The sequence below is a fragment of the Dipteris shenzhenensis genome, chromosome 5 (genome assembly GCF_047967505.1).
Source record: "Dipteris shenzhenensis isolate YYH24624 ecotype China chromosome 5, Dip_SZ_1.0, whole genome shotgun sequence".
NCBI lineage: Eukaryota > Viridiplantae > Streptophyta > Polypodiopsida > Gleicheniales > Dipteridaceae > Dipteris > Dipteris shenzhenensis.
Window position 1 is genome coordinate 15,069,090 of NC_141600.1, and position 14,084 is coordinate 15,083,173.

The following is a 14,084-nucleotide window of genomic DNA, read 5'->3' on the forward strand; positions in this document are numbered from 1 at the left end:
GCGACGTCGCGACGGGAGAAGAAAACGTGCCAAGCCAAAGCTTGGCGTTGCGGCGGGGGGCGCGGGCGGGAGCGGGAGCGGGAGCGGGGGCAGGGGCAGGGGCGGGGGCGCGGGCAGGGACGTGAACGTGGTCAGGGATGTGCACTTCAACGAAGTAGCGGCCCGACAGGGTAGGCCGGCGCCGAACCCCAATTCTGGCTTGGGGTTGGGGAGCAGGAGCGAGAGGAGGAGCGGCGCGCGGCGGCATATCTTCTCTCCTTGCTGGACACGCTAGCTACGGCCACGTGGCACTATTTAAAGGGCGCGCGTCCTAGTCGGCCGTCCCCTGCCCCGACTCCGCTGAATTTCAGAAAAACATGCTCCACGGATTTGCGCGACTCCCAACCTTTCATGGATGTTATTTTTGCTTTGTTTCCAAACAAGGATATGCCCATGCATTTCAATTACATGCCCTCACCTTGTACGTCACGTGTGAGAACTCTACTTTGCAAAGTCTTAAGATGTAGCTGGATCATGGATGGAAACGTCTTGTCTCCGTCGGATGGAAACTGTGATTTCCTCATGGTGCTGGCCACCATGAGTATTATCACCCGTGGAGGTGAACTGCTCAACCATAGCAACAAAAGCCCGTGCTAGGTATGGTTTACAATGTGCCAAGTCTTACTCTCTTAGCAGAAACAAATACATTATGGTGGGGACAAATAATTGTGTCACTAAGTAGGTGCAAAGGCCCTCAGCAGCAACAGCACAGGCCAAAGCACTGCAAGATTCTTGTAGTATGACAGTATCATCTTCAAATTCGGGTGTCCCATCTATTTAAGAAATCCACTTCATGAATTCAGTGATTGAAATCATGGTGAAGGGACCTCCAGTTAAGTACGAGAAATAGACAATGGGCTATCCATGTGCAAATGCTCAGCCTCTAAGGCTTAATTAGACAATTAAGTGCTCAATACAACTCTTCTCATGATGGTGAATGAGCCCCAACATGATTAGGATCGCAAGCTGTAATCAATGATGCTAGGGCATTTCTATCAAATGACTGTGAAGACCTGATGAAGCACACTCCATTTTAGCTGGCATCGAACCCACACTTCATGTCAACTGGCATTTGGTCTTCATGGCTTTCCTTGTGCCAGGCCTTAGGGTGGCCCCCATACAACATAAGAATGGATAAGAATAATCCCTCCAAGATGAATTATGGTTTAGGAAAACCTAGACACAAAGCATAACCCAACGGAGAAGAAATGTAGCCACATCAAGAAAAGAACCATCAATAGTAACTAAGACTGAAAGGGGGTAGGAGTCAGTAGTAATTAAATAATAGGTTTGAAGTGTTCCATTAGGAGGCATCATTGAAGTAACCGAGACTTATAACAGATATTACCTTTCATTTGGTAGAGAGGTGTATCAAAGCAATGCAAAATGGTAATGTTAGACCCGTCTATTAATGATATATTGAAGACCCTAGATGAAGCCATATCCAAGTTATTTGAAACTCAATCGATAACTCCTATGGCAAAGTCAGTGATCCTCCAAGTCAAATTGAGCGGTCTATCTCTTGACTTAAGAGACCTTGAACATTCTTAAGGACTTAAAACCAACAATTTTCAATGGGAATGGAAAGAACGAAAAAATTATGCTATAAATACGTTCTTGTAAAAATGGAAAGACTTCCACAAACTCAGGAATACTACTCCTAAAATTGAGGTCCTAGAAGCAAGTCTTTCCCTTGGAAACAAATGGTGGATAAGACTCACAGGAAATGGATAGGAATATCCCTAAGTTCTTGGCTGAAGTTGAGCAAGATTTCTTAAAATAATTCTTACTTGAGAATGAGCTAGAAAGGGCATGGGAAGCATGGGATTACTATAGCATGAGAAAAACTACTTTCGCCGAATACATAGCCAATTATAGGCAGGAAGTCCTTAAGTTAAAGGGAGTGGAAGATAAGGGGTCTTGTGAGAGGTCTACAAGGCACTTGCAAGGTTGAGGTGAGAAGAAATTCTCCCTAGACCTTTGAGAAAGCTATTAGTTATGACCAAATATATGATGACACTATGGGAAAATCGAATGCTAGAACTTCTGAACAAATCGGTTTTGTTCTTAGGTATCATAAATTTCCCAATCTTAAAAAGAAGGGGCACTTCAAGAAGGAGATTAGGCTAGGAACCACCAAGAAGCCTCAAACACAAAGATATCCTCTCCCGAAGAAAGAGGATTATGAGAAGGCCAAGCAGGAAAATCATTGCTTTAAATGTTTGAGCAAAGCTCATGCTTCTGAAAACTTCCCTAAAAATAAATAGGTGGTAGCTAAAGCCCCAAATAAACACCACAAAAACAAGGGCATAAAGATAATGGAGTTAAATTAATATAACTCCGCTGTAAGCTATGCCCAAGACTATACAACCATTCTCAACCAAGCATTAGATCTATTCGATCGAGATGTATGATTTGGAAATCCACATCTACACCATGTATCATGTGTCCCAAACCTTTTTATCACAGCCCTTTGCAAAAGAGACCACATATTTATGGGCACTTGGACTCTCACACAATTTTAATTTCTTAATTAACGAGTAGTTTAAGAAATTATGTGTTGCATGAAGGAACTGAAAAGAAGTCATGATGAGATCAACAATGAATTAGGAGAAAGAGTACTTTATTCATGAGAGGAAGTTCCAATATATAGGCCAGTGATACATTGTATATGAGCTCAAGAGAGAGCATCCCAAATCCACAAATCACTCCACTAACCTCTCCGTGAATATTGCAATCGTCCACTAGAACCTGCCACACTCACATCTACTAACTGACACATCATCAATCACACCTACTACAGGCACACTCACCACACAGGTGGTCACACACGTGGACACATAAGCACACACACACAAACATAGGTATACCTTCATCAATTTGTTCTAACAGCCCTCCAGAATTTGATGACCTTGACCCCTAGCATACTGTCTATGGGAAACTTCATGGCTTGCCCACCTCTAGTGGCAACACACATGATCCCAACCTAGACTCACTCTAAGTTGCATTGGCAGTAGACTCATTTGGACACCCTAGCTCCAACATGGTCTCACTCTAATTTTGCTCCTTGGTTTACAATCTCTCTTGGAGGTTTCTTGACAAAATGACTAGCAACCCTTACAAAATCCAATACAATATTTTTAGAGGGACGTCCCAAGGCAAAGAACCCTTATTGACCACACACACAAAAATTCTAAATTGAAGATGTGGGGAAATACCCCCCTTTGATGGCATGTCTTGTCCTTTTCCTTCTTCTCTTCCAAGCTACCATAGTGTGAGGTTCATTGTCATTGGAGAGCTTCTTGGTGTAGCCAATCTTGTAACTGCTTTGCTCTTTGATCTTTCTTGCTTCCCATATGCCTTCAAATAGATTGAATATGAAGAGGGTCTTACCACTTGTCATTGCAAGGGTAGTGTCTACTCTTGTACAAAGGTAAGGCTCATATGACTCATAAGACAATACATGAATGTAAGGCCAAATATGACCATCCTAGTGCAAATAGCCTTCAACTATCATGATAGAAACTACATTCATCACTAAGTCACCTTCAAGCATCAAATAGGCTACATCATTGTTGTCAATGAAGCTCATCATCCAAACATAGACATAGTCAAACATAGTCACACTCACCAGACAGGTGGTCACACACATGGACACACAAACATAGGTGTACCTTCATTAATTTGTTCTAACATTCCACTATCATCGACTATCCCCTTTTCCCCTTTTTTTTTGCATGCATCCCCCTTACATCATGAGGACCAAAGGCGGGCTACCACATTGCCGAGGATAGACAACACATGTTATTAGTGCTATCCTCATGATATACCTCTACTTGAGTGTACTTTTCAGTACCATGATACACTTCCACTTAAGTGTACTAGGACCACATATACTTTGTTTTTGTGGAGGTCTATTTGGGGCTTTAGTTCCCATGAGGTTCCCACTTGTTTTTTTTCAAGGGCAGTTCCAAGTAGCATGGTCTTTGCCCAAACATTTGAAGCAAAGGTTTTCCTGCTTGGTCCTTTCATAATCCTCTTTCTTCAAGAGAGGATATTTTTTGTTTGAGGTTTCTTAGGTGGTTCCTGAGAATCCTTTTCTTAAAGTTCCCTGTCCTTTTCAAATTGGGAAACTTGTTGAACTTAGAAACAAAATATGTTTGCCCTGAAGCTCCAAATTTGGATGTCCCCATTGTATCGTCATATATCTAGGCATACTTAAAAATTTTCCAATCTTAAAAAGAAGGAGCACTTCAAGAAGGAGATTAGGCTAGCCACCAAGAAACCTCAAACACAAAGATATCCTCTCCTGAAGAAAGAGGATTATGAGAAGGACAAGCAAGAAAATCATTGCTTTAAATGTTTGAGAAAAGCTCATGCTTCTGAAAACTTCCCTAAAAATAAATAGGTGGTAGCTAAAGCCCCAAATAAACACCACAAAAACAAGGGCACAAACATAATGGAGTTAAATTAATATAACTCCGTTGTAAGCTATGCCCAAGACTTACAACCATTCTCGACCAAGCACTACATCTGTTCGATCGAGATGTATGATTTGAAAATCCACCTCTACACCATGTATCATTGTGTCCCAAACCTCTTTATCACAGCCCTTTGCAAAAGAGACCACATATTTATGGGCACTTGGACTCTCAGGCAATTTTAATTTCTTAATTAACGAGTAGTCTAAGAAATTATGTGTTGCACTATCATCGACCATCACCTTTCCCCTTTATTTTTCCATGCATCCCCCTTAAATCATGAGGACCAAAGGTGGGATGCCACATTGCCGATGATAGACAACACATGTGAGTGGTATCCTCATGATATACCTCTACTTGAGTGTACTTTTTTAGTACCATGATATACCTCTACTTGAGTGTCTTTGAGACCTCTCACAGAAGACCTTATCTTCTGGAACTCATCATTTCCTTTCAGCTTAAGGACTATCACCCCTATAATTTTCTATATATAATGGACTAGAGTGTTTTACCCATAGTGTAATTGTCCCAAGCCTTCCAAGCTCTTTCTAATTCATTTTTTGATTAAAACTCTTTTAAGAAGGCTTGTTGAAACTCAGCCCAATACCTAGGAATTCTATCATTTTCTATGAGGCTCATCCACCATTTATAGGTCTTGTTTCCAAGGGAAAGAATTGCTTCCACAACTATTAATTGCATCTTTACACACCTTTTCTTCCCCATTGAAAAATTGCAGTTTCAAGTCCTTAAGAATGTTAGAGGTTTCTCTCAGTCAAGAGGTGTACCTCTCAACTTAATTAGGAGTCATTGGTGATTTTTCCATAGGAGTTACTGATTGAGAATTGGATAATTTGGTTATGGCTTCAGTTAGGGTTTTCAATGTATCACTAATAGTTTCGAACTATGTCTCCATGTTTGTGTTCGGGTTTCAAGTTTAATGAATTCCGTATATGGAATTCCATAATCACCATAGTCTATGTCTTCCATTTCCACATTATCCTCTTGAGTTTCATTTTGTAATTCCTCATGTATTTCATCTCCAACTATAGCTTTTCCTTTTCTAGCCCTTTCCTCACTCTCCCTAACCATTTCATCTTTTTATGGAGTCATTGCCATTTTTAAAATGAGAACTTTCTAGATTTTATAAAGATGGCCTTGGATTAAGGACCAAAGGTGGGCTACCACATTGCCAATGATAGATAGCACATGTGGGAGCTATCCTCATGATAGACCTCTACCTCAGTGTATTTTTCAATACCATTAAGCGGCAACACTTGCACCGCATGCACTTGTCTTTGTGGAGGTCTATTTGGGGCTTTAGCTCCTGCTGGTTTATTTTTAGGGCAGTTCCAAGTAGCATGGTCTTTGCCTAGACATTTGAAGCAAATATTTTCTTGCCTGGCCCTTTCATAATCCTCTTTCTTCAAGAGAGGATAATTTTGTGTTTGAGGTTTCCTAAGTGGTGCTTGAGGAACCTCCTTCTTAAAGTGCCCCTTCCTTTTCAAATTGGGAAATTTATTGAACTTTGGAACAAAACCTATTTGCTCTGAAGTTCCAAAGCTGAATTTCCTCTTCATATCATCATATATTTGGGCATACTTAATGGCTTCCTCAAAGGTTTTAGGAGAATTTCTTTTCACCTCAACCTTATAAGTGTCTTTGAGACCTCTCACAAAACCCCTTATCTTTTGGAATTCATCAATTCCTTTCAGCTTAAGGACTGCCTCCCTATAATTCGCTATGTACTAGACTAGAGTGTTTTTACCCATAGTGCAATTGTTCCAAGCCTCCCACGCTCTTTCTAATTCATTTTCTGGTAAAAACTCTTTTAGGAAGGCTTATTCAAACTAAGTCCAATATCTAGGAATTCTATCACTCTCCCTAAGGCTCATCGACCATTTATAGGCTTTATTTCCAAGGGAAAGACTTGCTTCCACGACTTGATTTTCACGAGGTGTATTCCTGAGTCAGTGGAATTCTTGCCACTTTTGCAAGAATGTATTAATCAAATCTTTATTACACTCCTTTTCTTCCCCATTGAAAATTGGTAGTTTTAAGTCCTTAAGGATGTTCGAGGTTTCTCTAAGTCAAGAGGTGGACTTCTCAACTTGATTAGAAGGAATCGGTGATTTTGCAATAATAGATACCGATTGAGAATTGGTTATCTTAGTTATAGCTTTAGCTAGGGTTTTTAGAGTTTCACTGATAACTCCTAGCTGTGTTTCTATATTTTGCATTCGAGTTTCAAGTTTATGGAATTCCGTATATGGAATTCCATAATCCACTACTACACACGGATCCTATTGCGACATTAACGTACCGACGTTTAGCGCCCGCTTAGCGTTAATCGTTGGTATGAAAAGCGGGTTTCGTAAAGCATCGCTATATAGCGACTCTTGCTAAAAGTCGCTATATAGTGACTATTATAAAGGTCACTATATAGCGACTTTTAAGTGTCGCTATATAGCGACACTGATATACTATTTTATAGCGACGTTTTTCCAGAGAGGTTTTTTTTTTTATATAGGCCTTAAAAGTTAGTTTTTTCCAATGACAAATTTTTTTAAATTTTCATACATGTTTGAGCTCATAGAGAATAAAAAAGTGAGAGCATGTACATCAAGCCTTTGAAGCTCATATATTCATGTCCAAGTTTGAGATGAGAAAAATCAATTAAGAGCATTTACATCAACTGTTTCATCTTGAGCCAAGTCTAAGGCACCAAACAAGTCTATCTCCAACTCTATATCGAGTTGATCTCCTATATCATCATCGTACGTTCACCTAAAAGTATTTAATCATCTTCTTCAATAAAGTGTGGTGATTCTTGATGATTATTGTCTTCTTCCTCAATATCGTGATCTCCATCTTCCTCCCGTGCGATGTCATTATGCGCATCTTCCTCTTGGCTCATATGATGATCTACATCTTCTTCGCTAGATTCATCAATTGGATCCGGCATTGGTAGTGGCATCTCCATATCCACATCTCGATCTTCAAAAATTTGCTTGCTTCGTGGTGCAACTTGGATCACGTACCACCATCTTGGATCAGAACGATCCGGATGAAAAACCACCTATATTGAAGATGGGTGCCAAATGTCGTCAATTATATATATGAAATTATGCTCAAGTACATGTATCAATGGACTTTAAATACGGAAGCTTCGATTAATTAAATCTTTAGTATGCACCTGCTCACAGTGCTCGGGAAGAACAAAAGTATCACTTTCACCGGTCCAATGTTTGGTGGAGTCTATTGCAAAGAGGCCGCTACTATCTTTTCTCACTGTCGCATGGGGACCGTTAAATAGTTCTAAACCATTTTACATCAAGAATGAAAATAGTAAATCGTCTGAAATCAATTTCATAGATGTCGCGTATGGTTCCACATGTATGGTTCCACAATAATCCAACTCTGAGGAGAGAAGATTTGTATCCGAAGCACTTGCTCGGCTATCTTGTGTGAAGTTAGCCATGACTCCACAATCATACGTGACTCTCTTTGAATCGATGCGTTCCATGCAAAAATGTCATCCATATGACCATATTAATGCACTGTACTTTTTGTACTGTAAAAGAGCATCATTAAAACAATGAAGATGCATCTATTTTATAGCATATATTGCCACAAATAATTACTTAATTACGTCAAGATGTACGAAACTTACATGCACCATACATCCAGATGTTAACTCTCGCTCGCGCTCGTTTATTGTCTCTCCATCACGTTCGGCTTTACGTAGAGCCAGTTGTAGCCAATCAAGTGACATGTGAGTAGGGAGAAGAGCCAGATCCCGTGGATATGGTTATGATCACCTGTACATTACTCTGAATCTCATCCTTGCATTTATTCTTTCTGCTTTGGCCACTTCATATCTATCAATCCACTTCTGCATCTCAGGGCTATTGAGGATACAAAACTTATTGAATTTCTCCATTTGCTCTTCGCTCATCTTTCTTTCAATCCCTTTTCCTTGGGGAACCTCGCCAACAATGCAATCATCATCCTTGTTGTGCCAAGCTTGTGGCATATCAGGATCCGTGGATGCAAGAAACTCTGTGATATATACTAATGACTCTTGCACAAGCCATCCCTCTACCATGCTTGCTTCTGGTCTTGCTCTTTGTCTTACAAATCCCTTTAAAGTTTTCATAAACCGCTCAAGAAAAAACATCCATCAACTATGAACGGTACCTGCTATAGCCACCTCATCAACTATGTGCACAAGCAAGTGGACTTGAGTTGTCATAATGCTCGAGGGAAAGTGCTTCTCAAGCAAGCATACGGCTTCGATGGATTCCACCCTAGCCTTCTCGATGCTCGATATAGAGATCCCTTTTTGAGATATCCACCTATTTCGCATGTCCATGTAAGATATTTTCATAATCAGTCTACAGATTAATCAGCTTAAATTGAAGAAAATACATAATGCGATTTAATAGTAAGCATACCTCACAATACCACAGATCTTGAATATAGCATTTCTAACATCTTCTTGTAAGTACCCTTTTATTGTAATTGGGAGGATGAACTATCAAAGCAACAATGAAGTCATGTCAACAATATAACATAATAATAATTATGCTAACGCATCACGATTATCGGTACACTAATTCTACTTAGAATACCTGTAAGACCTTGTGCCAATCATGGGACTTGAGGCCACTAAGCTTATTGTCCTTTAAAAATGCTCCTTTCAGGCAACGCATGTACCCTGTCGGTGTTTGAAAAGAGGCAATGTTTGCCTTGACCACTGCCTCCTCCCTCGTAGAGAGGATCCACGTTGCTTTCGGGAGAACAACTTTTCTCGAAGCATGCACTTGGGGCCACAAACGAGACATCCTATTCATAGCACGCAAGTCTTCTCGCACTCCTCTTGAGTCCTTGGAACCAACCAAGTATGCCCAAATAGTAGCCCCCACATTCTTGAAGATATGCATGGGATCCAAGAGATGGTTGATTTGTAACTGACCCCAATAAGGAAGCTCGTGAAAGATCGATAGCCTCTTCATACCAAGAGGAGGTTCCTCTCCATTCACCCTCCAAGCTTGAATCCAGTCACTTGCCTTCAAATATGATGGTGGTGGATCAAGCTAACCTCCACGTGCGAGATGGTCGAGTGGAAGGTATCGAGCATGACCTTCAAAAACATTTTTCCTCATATGTTTGGAGTAGCGTGCAAGCGATTTCAGAGCCGCGGTCCACAAACAGGACAAGCATGGTACCCACTTGTAACAAGTCCTACACGCATGCATGAATGAGTTAGTACAAGACATGCGTGTGAAAGAGAGACAAAAAAGCATAATCCCTCATTGTACATGTAAAGACACAACCACGTACCTGCGCACTCTCCATATCCTGGGTAGTCATGCATGGTCCACATCAAGATACCCCTGACCAAAATATCATTGGTATGTCTAGGAGCTCTGGAAATATCAAAGACCTGCACTCCTCTCCATAATATCTGTAACTCCTCTATCAAAGGTGCCATGTACACGTCCATGTTTTTTGCCTTGTACTTTCCTGGCACAAGCAGTGCAAGCATGAGGTGTCCCTTTTTTATTGTTAGCCATGGTGGGATATTGTAATTCACCACGACTATGGGCCATGTCGACCAAGATGTCGAGCGTAACCCAAAAGGATTCACGCCATCCATGGCTAGCCTAAGATGTAAGTTGTGTGGCTCCCTCGCAAAGTTTGGCCACTGAATTATCTATGTGCTTCCAAGCTACACAATCTGCGGGAATCCTCAATGTGTCATCAGTGGACCGATGAGATGCATGCCATGTCATCAACTCCGCTATGGATTTGCATCGAAACATGTGTTGCATTCTTGCAATGATGGGAAAGTGTCTCAAGACCTTTACCGGTATCCGCTCACCCTGCAAGTCATCTCTATATCGTTGTTCCCCACACTTTGGACAACTAGCCAAATCTCCATGCTCATGACGAAAGAGAATACAATCATTACGGCAAGCATGGATGGGATCATAATCCATACCCACCATTGTTAGCATCTTTTTCGCTTCATCTCTTGATGCGGGCATGGTATTTGGTGCAGGCAACATCTTCTAGAGCAACCTATGACAATTCAAAACATACATAGGCTTCGAACAATGATGATTCGGTATACACTATCCAAATGATGATTCTCAAAACAAACAATATCCAAATAATGAGTCAAATTAATGCAAGAGCTAACCTCATTAAGGCTGAGACACTTGTATCCGACCACCCATACTTTACTCATAGATTCAAGATTGAGAGACAAGCATGTAGTTTAGACATCCTAGCACCCTCGTACAATTGTGTTGATTGCAACTCTCGCATTTTGACCTCAAACTCTGACATCACGTGTACATGGGATGTAGTGCCCCTAAAAATGGAATCCATCATGTCGACCATACCCTCGTCATCATCGGAGAGACTATAGTCTTGCTGAAAGTGAGAAGGTATATACGTACCCTTGTCACCCTCCTCATCCTATTTTAAGATTTCGTGTAAATATAAGATCTTGTATTTTCTGGTATACAATAAGACTGTGAACTTAAATAGCTTTGACTTACCGATGGTCCATCAACACGTGCAACACCAACGGTGGGTACTGGTTCCGGATCCTCCCCATACATCCGCAAGTGGTGCATGATAATACAACGTTGATGTCGTACTTCTCGCTTGCAATGAGTGCAATGATAGTATAACCTCTCCGTAAGCCACTTCGTGCTCCCGAGCGTTGGCGCATCATCGGACGAGCTTCCACTCGTCCCTTCCATCTACACTTATAAAATTCACAACATAAGCATGAAGAAGAGATATTAACAGTTATAAAATAGCATCTATGAGCTTTTCTTCATGCTATAACAAAAAAGTGACTATAAGTGTCGCTATATAGCGACCTTTTGCTCTGTTCCGTCGCTAAATAGAGATGTTTTTAATTAAAAGCATCGCTATATAGCGGCATTGTGTATTAAAGCCCGAGACTCTCGTCACACGGTGTTTTCTTTATCCTATTCTCTAATCTCTCAAGTAAGCAAGCCAATATCTCCTCCCACCTATTTTCGATGACCTCCCACCTATTTCAAGCAACCTCCCACTCTATTCTCCACTCCTCACCCTTCTCCTAGCTCTTGTACTCCCTCTCTACCCTTTTCCCTCTTTGGTTTCTTGAAAGGAAGTTCTTCAAGAGGTGAGTTTGTTTCAACAATGTAGGTTGTTTGTTTGTTAGCTTTAGTTTTGTGAGTTCTTCTCCTTGTATTGCTGAACCTGTAAACTAGTTTTCATGCTTGTTTTCAAAGGATTGAAACAAAAAACGAGATTTCAAGAAAGAAAGAAGACTCACCTCTTTTTGCTGTATTTCTCTTCCTTCTCTTTCTCCTTGTCTCCTCAATCTCCTCCTTTCCTTGTCTCCTCAATCTCCTCCTTTCAAGAAGTTACTTTTGTAATCTCCTCCTTCCTCTAACATCTTATTTGAAAAAATGGGTTGTTTCCTCTCTTTTGTAGTGCCAGTCCACAACACCGAGCGGGACGTACTATTTCAGGTAAGTGCTTCCTCTTTTTTCCATTTATTATTTTTGTTATTTGCATTGGTCTGCAGTTAGCACCTTAAGCGCTAGCTGCAGTGATGGGCATAGGAACCCTCTCTTCCCCTCAAACTCTTTCCTTCTTCCCTCCTTCAATCTATTTCCTCCTCTTTTTCCCTCTTTCCTTTTCCTCTTCTTCTCTCTTTCTTTCCCTCTTTTTCCCTCTTATTCTCTATTTCCCCCTTCTCTTATGCTCATGCATAAGCATAAGCATGAGCATAAGAAAATGAGACATATGCTCATGCTTATGCTTGTGCATGAGCATAAGTGAAGTAGACATATGCTCATGCATAAGCATGAGCATATGTCTCTTTTTTCCCCCTTCTCTTATTCTCTCTTTCCCCCTTCTCGCTTTCCTTTCCCCTTTCCTTTCCCTCTTATTCTCTATTTCCCCCTTCTCTTATGCTCTTCTCTCATTTCCCTCTTCTCTTATGCTCTTTTCTTATGCTCTTTTTTCCCCCTTCTCTTCCTCTTATGCTCTTCTCTCATTCCCCCCTTCTCTTATTATCTATTTCCCCCTTCTCTTATGCTCATGCATAAGCATAAGCATGAGCTTATGCTTATGCTTATGCTTAAGCATAAGCATGAGCATAAGAAAATGAGACATATGCTCATGCTTATGCTTATGCATGAGCATAAGCGAAGTAGACATATGCTCATGCATAAGCATGAGCATATGTCTCTTTTTCCCCCTTCTCTTATTCTCTCTTTCCTTTCCCTCTTTCCTTTCCCTCTTCTTCTCTATTTCCCCCTTCTCTTATGCTCTTCTCTCATTTCCCTCTTCTCTTATGCTCTTCTCTTATGCTCTTTTTTCCCCCTTCTCTTCCTCTTATGCTCTTCTCTCATTTCCCCCTTCTCTTATGCTCTCTTTCCCCCTTCTCGCTTTCCTTTCCCCTTTCCTTTCCCTCTTATTCTCTATTTCCCCCTTCTCTTGTGCTCATGCATAAGCATAAGCATGAGCATAAGAAAATGAGACATATGCTCATGCTTATGCTCTTATGCTCTCTTCCTCTTCTTCTCTCTTTCCCCCTTCTCTTATGCTCATGCATAAACATAAGCATGAGCATAAGAATGCTTATGCTTATGCATGAGCATAAGAGATTCCTCTTCTCCTCTTCCTCCTCTTCTCTTCCTCTTCTTCCTCTTCTTTCCCTCTTTGCCTATGCCTATGCCTATGCCTATGCTTATGTTTGTTTTTTTGTTTTTTGTTTTCGTGTTTGTGTCTATGTTAGACATGGGATCACGTCGCTCATCTGATGAGTATGGACAGCCTTGCAGGAGAAGAGCTCATGGTCTTTATGCTCCAGAGGACTTTAATTCCTCTCAGGCGACTACCCCGAGGACTACCCCTGGTCCGACTCCTCTCGGACCTAGCACTATGACTACCCCTGGTCTGACTCCTCTTCCACGTAGCACTGCGACTACCCCTCGGGGAAGTCCTTTGCTAGGGGTGCATGGCTTTGCTAGGAGTCCTGACGAGTTTGTAGCACAGATGAGCGATGAGGAGGTAGCGAGATTCTTCTCTCTGCTATCTCAGAGGACCTCGGCAATTCCCTCCCCTACACCGACTGGTGGACGTACTGCCCAACCGTCCCCTCATGCCCCTTCGACCGCGGGGTCATCACTTGTGCATGCCTCTCGTAAGGGAAGGAAGAGTAGGAAGGGCGGCTCATGTTGTGCTGACTCAGGAGATGTAGATGAGTCAGCACACTCATGTTCCTACATGTCTCCACTTGGTCTGGAGACACAGTATCAGTCAGGTCCCTTTCCCTCTCCTACTCCCACTGCTACTCCTCACTCTCGAAGCGCTCGCGCAGCCTCCACTCCTTCTGACTCTGCTACCGTCAGTCCTCCTTACTCATCAGGGGATCTCTCCTATCAAATCACAACTTCCAAAGTGATAATAGAAGATAGAAAGGGCAAAGCAGTGATGGCCACCATGAGGAGGTTGATGAGTCATCACTTCAAGAGCGGCATTGCT